Source organism: Drosophila arizonae, chromosome 4 (genome assembly GCF_054131065.1).
Source record: "Drosophila arizonae isolate 15081-1271.41 chromosome 4, UAZ_ARI_1.0, whole genome shotgun sequence".
Classification (NCBI taxonomy): domain Eukaryota; kingdom Metazoa; phylum Arthropoda; class Insecta; order Diptera; family Drosophilidae; genus Drosophila; species Drosophila arizonae.
The window spans coordinates 18,530,366-18,541,891 of NC_142924.1; the positions used below are offsets into that span (position 1 = coordinate 18,530,366).

The window sequence follows — 11,526 nt, forward strand, 5'->3', positions numbered from 1 at the left end:
TTATTTCGTTTTTATTATTATTATTTTTTTTTAAGCTAATTTTGTAATATTTGTATTACATTTATTTGTATTTTTATTTATTCAATATATATTTTTGCATATTTTTTATTTTATTAGTATTATTATTTTTTTGAAATTAATTTATATTTTATTTTATGTACTTTACATTTTTAATTTTGTAGTATTTTCATTAAATTTCTTTTTACTTGTATTTATATATATTTGTGTACATTTTTTAATTAATTTAATATATTTTTATTTATATTTACATATTTTTTTTATTAAATATATTTTATATTTTTAATTTAGGAATATTTTAATTTGATTTATTTTTATTTATCTTTGTTTAATTTAAATTTTTATTTTATTGATTTTACATTCTTTTTGAAAAATATGAATATGGATACACCGAATGTCAACATAAAAAAAAAATAAAGTTTTAACAAATATATTCTTAGCGACAAATATAGATCAACAAAAATATATATTTTTTAGACACAAAGACCACAACCATAAACTAAAAACTCTCACGCCTGATGCAATAGTAATGCGACGTTGCCTGCGCTATCTCCTCGGCGTGTGAGCGTCCCAGAAACTTCTAGAACTACCCCAACAAAGCCATTAAAAGCGCCTAAGCCGGGTTGACCCACTTTCACTGATCACAAAGTGCGAACAGCTGCCCACCCGGACCTACTTTCGATGACACATTGTGAATTATTTTGAACAAAGTGGACAACCCTTGAGAGCGAGAGCGAGATCGAGGCAGGGCGTGGCAAGGCGAGGAGGTGAGGGGGACAACAGTCGGACGAGTCGAACGCGTCACAGATGTCACATACATCACTCATACGACGCTTGGGACAGTGAAAACACAAGGAATGCTTCCGCTTGGCGACCTGAGACACTCACACACACACACATACAGAGAGACACACACGCACACCCGATATGCGAACGCCCACACGCAACGGCACTCACACGTTGCCTGAGCTTTGTTGCCAACAAACGGCAACTTTACAGCTGATTAACGAGACAAGGCCACATTTGGAAGCATGTTTCAAAATTCGAAGAACTCCGGCGAGCCGTCGTCATTTTGTAAGCGATAAAATGTTTCAGTCCCAGTGTTTTGTAAGAGCAGCAGCAGCAGCAGCCACCGAACAATTAACAAACTTCAGCCACCCCACAAAGAGCTTCTTATGCATAATGGATCGTTATGTGTGTGCGTGTGGGTGGGGCGCAACGTTCCTCAATACTCGACCGAAAGTATGTCAAATTTCGTTAATCTCTCGTCGCGATTTGTGTGTCACAAGATATTCGAAGTTGCGCTGCTGCGGCAGCTGAGAGTGTGGCATATTAATTTTTCATTAGGTTTTAATTAAAATTCACTTTGCCTTTTTTTTTTGGGCAGCCAGTCAGCTACTAAACTAATTAAGGAGTCGATTAATATGCCTGTGGCAACGACAAGCTATAAATACCCGTTTCATGAATTGGCCATTTGGCCATTTGGCCAGAAGCCAAATATCTGAGTGGGGTGTCAACGCAATGTGCGAATGCGAATGCGAATGCGAATGCAGGGCCTGGCCTGGCAGGGGGGCCTATAAATACTATATACTAGAACTATTACTAGCTGTTGCTTGGCAATACGACTTCCACACTTTATATGTGCGTATGTATGTATGTATGTGTGTGTGTGTGATGGCTTAGTATGCTTAGTGAATATATATGTATGCGTGTATGTTTCTAACCAAAAGTTCACAGAGAAGCACAATAAATTTATTGCTATATAAATAAAAGAGGGGGCAATCAAAAATTGTTCACTGAGAGAAAAAGTTAGAGAAAAGTGTAGGAAAATTGATACATAATTGCAACTGAGAGGGAGACAGAAACAGAGAGAGAGAGAAGCATGGATAGAGTGAGCAAGGCAGACAGAGAAGAAAGACAGATAGAGAAAGAAATGGAGAGAGATAGAAAAAATCAACGCCGTGGGAGAAATAAGAATTAAGAAGAGAATAAGACAGAGAGAGAGAGAGAGAGAAAGAGAGAGTGAGAATGACAGATCGTGATAGCTTAATAGAGAAAGAGATAGAGAGAGAGAGAGAGAGTGTGTGTGTCTTATAGACACACAGTGTGAGCGAGACAGTAGAAGAGAATGTAAGAGAGACGAAGAGACTGATATCGACACACAGTGGAAATGGGCAAGGCAGGATGAGGGAACAAGTGAGATAGAGAAAGTGAAAGATAATGGGAATGCTACTGATATAGAGAGTCAAAGGAAGATTTAAATTATAATTTTAAATGTATTAAGCAACTGATGGGAATCATATATAAGAGCGTAACAATATTTGCTCAAACTCGGTCTTACAATTTGAGTTACTTAATCTGATTAAAAAGTAGAATGTAACCATTACACCCAGATTTCATGATATTTTACAGTGTATTATGCCCCGCCTCTTCACGACTGATTACATTTCACGTTTTACATTTTTGGGCGCATGACATATAGAACTCTTGTTATTTTTAGAATTTATTGCATAGCTGTTGATAGATTCATAGAGCAATTGCAAATTTCTGCGCTTTGCCCATCTGCCAAATTAAATTTTCAGCATTAGTTTTCCGCACGCGCTGCGGCGTTATTTTTAAAGTTCTTCCATTTTTTTTCCAGTTCGTTTGTGTCGCTCGCACATGAATGGTTGGAGCTAGGGAAATTCGCTCAAAAATATATATTGCAATATATTTTTCAATGAATTTGAGGTGTGAAATGTTTGCGCTGCTGCTCAAACAGAGACATAGCGAATGCAAACATTGAAACTAGGGAGATTGCTGAAGGAAAGAAAATGCCCAGCCTAGAAATACCCTGTAGAAAGTGGGAGATGATTTAAATAGGCAGGCAAAAGCAGATTTCAATTAAAGAGACGGAGTGATTGAAAAAGAGAGAGAGACTGAGAGGACAGATAGAAGGAGACAGTTGGAGAAATATATATACAAGAAGAATGAGAGAAAATAAGACATCAAAAAGGAGATATTGAGATAGATTACTATTTTTAATGATTTTCAACAAAATCATGATCATTCAATGGGCATTCCCCTTTATCGCTCCGCAGTTTACATAGGGTATTCGGGTAAACAAAACAGCATTTAAGAGCGCCAAATAGGCGAGCGAACGGGGCGGACGCTTTGGAAAAATATTGCCAAACACTTTGAATCAGGGGCGTTGTTCTACGGTAACTTGTCCACGGCACCGTGTGGCTGTGCGCGCATTTTGCTTTTGATTAAATTTTTGCAGCGGCAAATTGTAAACATATCTGACGTGTAGAGTAGAATATATGAGTTTTAATACAGTTTATTGCACTGAGTATGCCGGAAGCATACGCTATTGAAAGATATCATTTATGATGCTCATATTAATATATATACATAAATTTATACACATATATATTTTTATTGTCGGTGCAAAACTTATAATTGGGCGCGTAGCCTTCGAGTCTGCCACATCATACATAATTCACACAGCTCAAGAATCAATTTCACAAAAATAAAAGCAAAAAAAAAAAAAAAAAAAAAAAAACACAGCAACTGAAACACTTGATCGACTGCACGATCGCGACATATTTGTCAATATATAATTTTCGACCGAGTGGGGACCAGCTGAGCCAGCTGTAAGCGATACTCGTGCCAAGGATGTCAACTTCTTGGACATCGATATCGGCACTCTGTGTCTGTGTGGAGGGAAACTGTATGTCAATTGCTTTGGCTTTTTCGCTGGTTTTTCATTATTATTTGTGTGTTTCGGCAAAGTGTAAACAAGTTGACCAATTGCCAGCTCCCCGGACTCAGCCAGCTTTGCTTTGGCTTTTAACAATTCTCCTAATGTTTTTTTTATGCATTTTGGTTTATTATTATCTGCAGTTTCCATTGCAGCTACCATTAAATTGCGAAAAATAAAACATAAACGAAGAAATTAAATTAATTAGAGCAAATCAATTGGGAGATTCGAAAAAATATACGCAATTTATATGGAACATGATTAATAGATTATAGATAAATAAGTCTATCAGAATATATAACTTTTGAAGGCTTTAGCTGAATTGCATTACATTATTTTTTATTTTTAGAAAGTCAAGGCATTGTAGGTCCTAAAAGCTACAAAATATACGTAGGATCAATAATAAAAATCAAAGTGATTGAAATAATAAATATAAAATATATAACAAATCAAAAATAAGTAAAGTAAAATAATTAACTTAATATTTATAATAAATTAAAAATAATATATAAAAATAATAAAATAAATTAAAAATAAATAGAGTAAAAGAATAAATTTAATAATTATAATACATTAAAAAATAAAACAAAAGAAATATAAATAATACATTAAAAAATAAAACAAAAGAAATATAAAAATAAAATAAATAAAAAAAGGTAAAATAAAAAATAAATATAAAGTTAATAAAATAAAAAATAATATTTGATAATTAAAATAAGTGAAAACAGGTAAAATAATATAATCAATATAATGTTAATTATAAATGAAAAAGAAATAGAAAAATTACTTTAAACTTAAAATAAATGTATACAGTTTAAATTAAAAGTAAACATTAAGAAATATATCAAATTTATTTCAGCCATAATTAAAAGATCTCGACAATTATAGTCTTATCAACAGCTACTCGGAACTTTAGCTGATTTTAATGAAGAAATTCAGATTGGCTAGCCGCTACGCACCATTTAAATGGATTATTATATTAATACCCTGACCACAAAGCAATCGAGCTCATAATTTGTCGATTTCCGACTAAAGACGGTCAAGCAAAATGCTCGACGGCAGCAGAAAAACAAAAAATAAGAAGGAATGCAACAGCAACACAAGTTTCGCATTAAAAAACAAACGGCAGAAGAAGCCGCAAATGTTCGCAAATAAAACACAACAAATAAAAACAAAATAAATAAAAAACAAAATTGGGTCCCTCGTTGTAATCCAATGCTGAGACAACGTCGCGCTGCACTGGATGAGTCATGCGAGTCCAAGCCTCGAATAGGCACGACGGTTGGCGCAGCTCTGTGAAATGTGTGAAGCTTGCAGTCCAAGACATTGGCACGAAAAAAAGGGCTCAGGGTCGCCGTCGTCGAAGTCGCATTGTTTTGACTGCAAAACTACCTGAAGCAGAGAGCACGGGTCGGCCTGTAGAGCTGGAGCAACAAGTTGCTAATCATATCAAGCTTCAAATTGTTGATTATTTAACTTTAAGCAAAAGATCGGCGAGAGATTCGTGCTGCCGTTGTTGACTTTGCCTCTGCCCAAGCGGATGAGTCACGGGCTGCACAGGTAAAGGTTGCTGCGCTCTGGATCTAGACAGAGCTGGAGAGCCCGTCTGCCGTCTGCTGTCCTACTGTCTCTCTGTCTTTCGCTTTGGCTTCACTTTATTAGATGTTGGAGCCCAGGTAGATTTATTGTATAAACAGCAAATGGGCAAATGGGCAAATAAGCCAACGGACAGGAAGGCAAAAGCTCTAAGCCAACAGCAACAACAACAGCGCAACAAAATTATTTATATATATTTCGCTTTATTTATGGGTCTGGGCTGGGGTTTGGTTTTGACCACTTGCCGCCCCGAAAACCAAAGGCAACAACAACCAAGTCCATGACTCATAGTCGATCAGTCGATACCTCTAGATGTATGTACATATGTATTTGTGTGCGGAAACTGAACTCCTTTTCCAGCAGCACTTTATTATTATTATTATAATTTTTTAAAAAGAGCACAACAACAAGAACAAAGTTGATTGATTTTATAGGCGCGATAAGTTTATTGTAGGCCGGGGCTTTGGGGTCGGTCCGGGTCGCATGTCTGCGGGATGACTAATGCTTGAATTTGTGATCTCTTTGTTATAGCTCTCCACCTATGTGTGGAATACACATAGTGGAGTGACGCTAGTTATTAGCACTTATAATGCGCTGGAGTGTCTTTCAGTCGAGTGTCATTGACACCTGAGCCCCGGCTGCGATTGCTTAGTGTGTGTATATGTAAGCAGCTAATTGGTAATTAAACATTCAACTTAGGCATAGGCACAATACGATTGCTTGCTTAAATATTTGTCAACGTCTAGCTCAAGAGTTTTTGCTTTGGCTTGGCCTGGCAGTTTTTGAAGCGATTAAACAATTAAATGAAACATTGTCTGCTCGGTGCAGAGCAACGAAAAAATGAATTAATTAAACAAACAAATGGCAAATAGAAGCCATAAATAAAGACCATAACTAATTGCTGACACAGTTAGCCAGACAAAGACATTAAAAGCTTTTGGCGTGGGCGCCGGCGCACCGTACCGCAGCCGTATGGCTGTCAGCAAAGCTTCAGAGCGTGGCTCACACAACAGCCAAGGCAGCAAAACGAAATCAAATTGGACAACACCTGCAATGGAAATGTGGAGCGCGTGCTCAGCCAAATGGGCTGACCAGGCAAAAAGCAAAAAGTCAAATTTGTATCAAATTCATGGAAGTAAAATTAACAAGAAATAATAGTTGGGGAGTTAAGGCGAAGTTTGAATACGCTGGATTTACTATTTGGCAAATGGAATCATATTTTCATATTAAGTTGATGTATTTATATTTATGTTAAGTTGTGTTCATAAAAACATTAATGCGTGTGAATATTTTTAATGCAAAAATTAATTTAACAATTTTTGGTAGTCAAGTTAAATAAAATAAAATAAATTTATAGAAAAATTCTCCTTGCATTCTATCGAAATGCAATAATTAGTTAATTACTCATTTAAAAATAATCCAGTCTGATTATTTTTATATTTATATTATATTTTATTAAACAAGTTTAGTACCAAAAATTGTTAAACTAATTTTTAAAAGCGTACTTTTAATTTTGATATTTTTTTTTTAAGTTTACTACCACTCATTTCAAATTAAATTGTAAAACTAATATTTTCGTTCAAAAAAAATTGTCCATATTAAAAAAAAAAAAAAAATTTTCTTTATAGATTTTTTTTAAATTTTGTTTATTTTTTACATTTTTTTTTTATTTAACAATTGTTGTGCTACCTTTAGTAGCAATTTAATTTAGTATTATTTCTTTATTATTTATTATTTTTCAAACCTTATAATATATACCTTTTAATATATTAATATATTATTATAAAGTATTTATAATAATTTAATTAATAAATAAATTAATTTATTAAATAAATGATAAAAATAAATGAAGCATGTGATTCAAATTCAACTTGTTTTCAAAACTCATCTTTATCTTACAATTTTTATCTATCACACATTCCTTTTATCCAACATTTACTGGGCAGTCACATTATTATTTTTATGTGGCCGTAGTCCCATCCAATTAGACTTATGAAATGAGTTGTCAATAAAACTACCTATATTTGTAGATTAATGAATTAAATTTAAATTTAAAAACAAATTTTAATTAATTAATTTTATAATCAACTCCTAATTTTAATGAAAGAGAATACGAGAGAGGACAGAAACGTTTAACGTGGGCGCTCGCAGCTTGCATCGGCATTTAGAGAATTGAAATGGAAATGGAAATGTGAAAATTGGGCAGCTGCCATTGAGTTGGAGCTGAGGAGAGCCGAGCGAACATAAAATCAGTTTAAGTGCAAACAAACAAATTTCCAGTAGCACTTCTCAGAGATAATTTCATAAATTTTCAAAAATGACGCGACTTTATTTTACGAGCAAAGTGTGCGCAGGCGCTGTTGCAGTTGGTCTAGACAGTCAGACTTGAAGTTGAGTTGTTCGAGATGCTTTGATAAATTACAGACAGCTTTTTTCTTCTTATGATTATTATTATTTTTTTTCTTTCGTTTTTTGTGGCTGTAAGAGCGATTTATGTGTGTGCAGGTAACAAGAGACGACAGTTGGCACGAGCCATAAATATTCCATGCAGACGACGATGCAGACGCCAAATCAGCTGCATCATCCACAGCAACAATTACAACTTTTGAGGCAACAACAACGCCCACTTTAAGCACCTATGGAGCCCTCGTCACCTCTTAGCTGAACAATTCAAAAGTAGGCAGTGCCTGGACAAATAAGCCCAGGGCATGTTCACAAAAAGTAGCTAAGATGCTGTTGTTGTTGTTGTTGCTGTTGCCGTTGGTGTTTTCCATTTTTTTTCTTCTCTCATTCTCTTTATTTGATTTTTATGTTTTCTCTTCTTTTAATTAAAAGGGTTACCAACTGTCTGCCAAATCAGAAAACAAATCTAAACAAAATAAATGACTTTTACTCCAACACACTCAAGCTTCTTTTTTCTTAGGCTTTTAGGGCTACAGCGACTCAGCGATTAAACAAGTCATGGCCGAAGTTTTGACTCTGGCTTTGGGATTTGGCTTTGGCTGTGGCTTTGACTTTAGCTTTGGGTTCTTGGCCAGCCTACGAGAGAAGAGCGTGTAGAGCAGATGGCATAGGCAGCCAACAATTGATTGAGAAACTAAGAAACTATATAAATGGCAGATGAAATCTAGAAAACATATTTTTTGTGAAAATATTCTTGATTTTCAATATAAATATTTTACAGACAAATTTAGAATAAATAAAAAATGTACAAAAAAACAATAGAAAACAATTTTGGTTTGTCTTTTCAAAAATGCGCAGATTTTAAATTAAATTATTAATTTATGAAATATATTAATAAAAATAATAATATGCCTATTATTATGATTTTTAACGTTTGAAATACTAAAATAATAAATATAATTATAATAAAAAAATTAAATAAAGGCACTATTAAATATAAATACTTTTAGTTGTATTCAATTATTAAATTAAGAATTCCACATAAAAAAGTATACATCAATTATTATTAATAATAGTTGGTTCTTATTAATTATTCATTTGACAATTAAATTTTATTTTATTATTATATTTCTTTACTATTTAACTTACTTATTATTTTATTAATTTATATTTTGTATTTTATTATAATTTATAATTTAATTATTTTATAATAAACATATTTCAGATATAATGCAGATATTTTTAATCATAAGAATGTTTTAAAAGTTATTATTATAGAGTTTTTTTTTTAATATTACTTTTAAAAATATGTAAAGATAAGACATATATTTTAGATATCTTAATAGTTAAATAAATGAACTAAAAAAACATCAACTGTGCTTGGGAGATGCTTAAGTTTAAAATTATGAGTCCCTTTCATTATATAAAATATATTTAAATGAATAAAAGATAATATATTTTTCATAGTATTCCATATGTTAACTTGTACAAATATTTTTCCATAACTTTCCTAAGCTTCCCTTAAAGATTCCCAAAATTGAAATATTTCGTAATCAGCTTGACTGCAAAGTCAAAATACCATAAATAAATATAAGTAAGCCAATAGACTAAATATAGCCCAGTTCATAAAGAGTATTCACAGACAAAAAGCCAAGACTCATTTGGTCTTGCCTCTTTTAGGGCTGCTGCTGCTGCTGTCTGGGCGTACGTTTACAACAGCAACAACTACAATTATAACAACAACAACAACAGTAGCAGCAGCTACAACAAATACGAAAAAAAGGAAAATAATAAAAGCTGCGCGGCTTTGGCACGTGCGCAGCCCGAAGTTGGTATAAGAGCCGCCCCCGAGACCCGCCCGTCCGTCACAATTGGAGTGGAGCTCCAGCTCCAGCCTCCGCTTTGGGGCTCGGCCAGCCAACAGCTTGAGGTCCAACTGGCCCCAAACGGCCAACAGCAGCAAATTGAGTTCCATTTCAGGTTTCGGCTCTTGAAAAATGACGTACAATAGCGCGCTCTTTTTTCTTCGTTGTCTTTTTTTTTTTCTGCTTGTTTTTTTTTTTTTTTTTTTTTTTTTTTTTGTGTTTCGTTTCTTTGGCCGTATAGCCTGGTAAATCAACTTGTCTGTTTTGTCTGCAAAGCGTGGCTCAGGTGTTGCCAGCTGGCTCTGGGATAGTTAGGTAGCCAGTGTTTGATGACTCTGTTTCAAAGGTATCTCTGTATCTGTTGTAATCGCAGTGGCTTGATTAATTTACGACATAAGGTCAAAGTTGCTCGGAGTCTGTACAAAGCGTTTAGCTTAGCTTTGGCTAATGGGTCAAGGCTCGAACGGTAATTAAATGTCCCAAGTGTGTGTTGTTTTGCGGCTCAGCTTAGAATGACCCATGGGGGCATTGTCTTGCCCAAAACAGACAAACGCATAAAAATGCCGCAGATAATCCACAAAGACAATCTGTGTAGTATGTGTGCGTGTGTGTGTGTGTGTGTGTGTGTGACTGCTGTGGCCAAAACAATTTTGTCTCATTAGCCTACAGATTTTTGCCGCCACGCATGCGCCGCAGTGGAAAGTACAGTTAAATGGCCAACTTGGCCAGCTGCAGTCAGCCAAGGCATCTATCTGCCTTGGCTAGATACTGCGATAAGGCGTCGCGTCGGCGTTGCCATTTGGATGCGTGTGTGTGTGTGTGTGTGTGAGTGTGTGTGTCTGCCAGCTGCGACTCTAGCCGAGCTGCCAGTTGTCCAGCTTCTGTTTAGCTGCATCCAATAAAAATGAAACCACATCATACTTCATATCTATCTCATACCTGTTACGCCAATTCAGTGCGGCTGCCAAAAGCATGGCAAATCTTAAATGTACTAGCACGATACGAACACTCCAACTCCGACCAACTGCAGCAGCACCTGGCCCGAGCCTGACTGCTGTCAGACGCTGCTGTGACGAGTTAGAAGTTTGCTGTGAGCCGTGTGCTGGCCCAGGCAATCGCCCGGTGCCTCAATCAAAACATTAAACCTTTGCGGCAACAAATTTGGCATGGCTTTATTAACGATCTCTCTGGCTGGCTAATAGGCCCCTGGTAATGGACTCGGAACAAAGTGAGCCCAGAGCAGGATTAGCTCATTAGCCGAAGCTGAGACATGATTGGGGCGACTAATTTATTGTAATGAAGCAAGGAATTCAAATCTCTCTCTCTCTCTCTCTCTCTCTCCCTCTGTTATTAGCATAGGCTGATCAGGTGCGAAACTCCTTGAATATATACTATATAGTGGCAGTGTTACAATGTAACGCTCACATGTGTTCAGTGTTGTATTTAAGGCTTTTTGGGGATTAGCCTAAGAGGATCATGGCGCATTAGCAGCGGCTGCACACCTAGAACATTATTATGTGTGCCAGGCAAAGCGTTTCATAAATTAACTTTTTTACGCCAAACAGTAAATTAAAACTACTAAGGATAGGCAACAAGCAGGGCGTGCTGGACTTAAAGATACCCTGTAGTAGGATTCCTGGAAAACTTTAAAAATTGTAGAAGGTACTATACATATACGATATACAATAAATTTGCTTTAACAATTACAAGGTAGAAGAATTTCAAGCAAAACTGTTATTATTCTTGATATGTCAAGCAGAGGTAGTATAGGTTTTAATTTGAAGAGGATGATCTATTTAATAAGGAGTCATATCAAATAGGTGTATATTTAATTATTATATTAATCATTCATGAAAGTGAAATGAGTATATTCATTTAGTTTTTCTCTGCCAAGCTGACTGA

General features: G+C 35.2%; 1 protein-coding gene across 1 annotated transcript in view; it reads left to right on the forward strand.

The window, feature by feature from the left end:
• The window catches only part of LOC108612378 (uncharacterized), an 82,616-nt gene extending 74,315 nt beyond the window's left edge, over positions 1–8,301 (forward strand). The window contains exon 3 of the mRNA XM_089467861.1: positions 8,280–8,301. The gene's annotated coding sequence lies outside the window, so the exon portion shown is untranslated. The remainder of the gene's footprint in view (positions 1–8,279) is intronic.
• Positions 8,302–11,526: the final 3,225 nt, after the last annotated feature.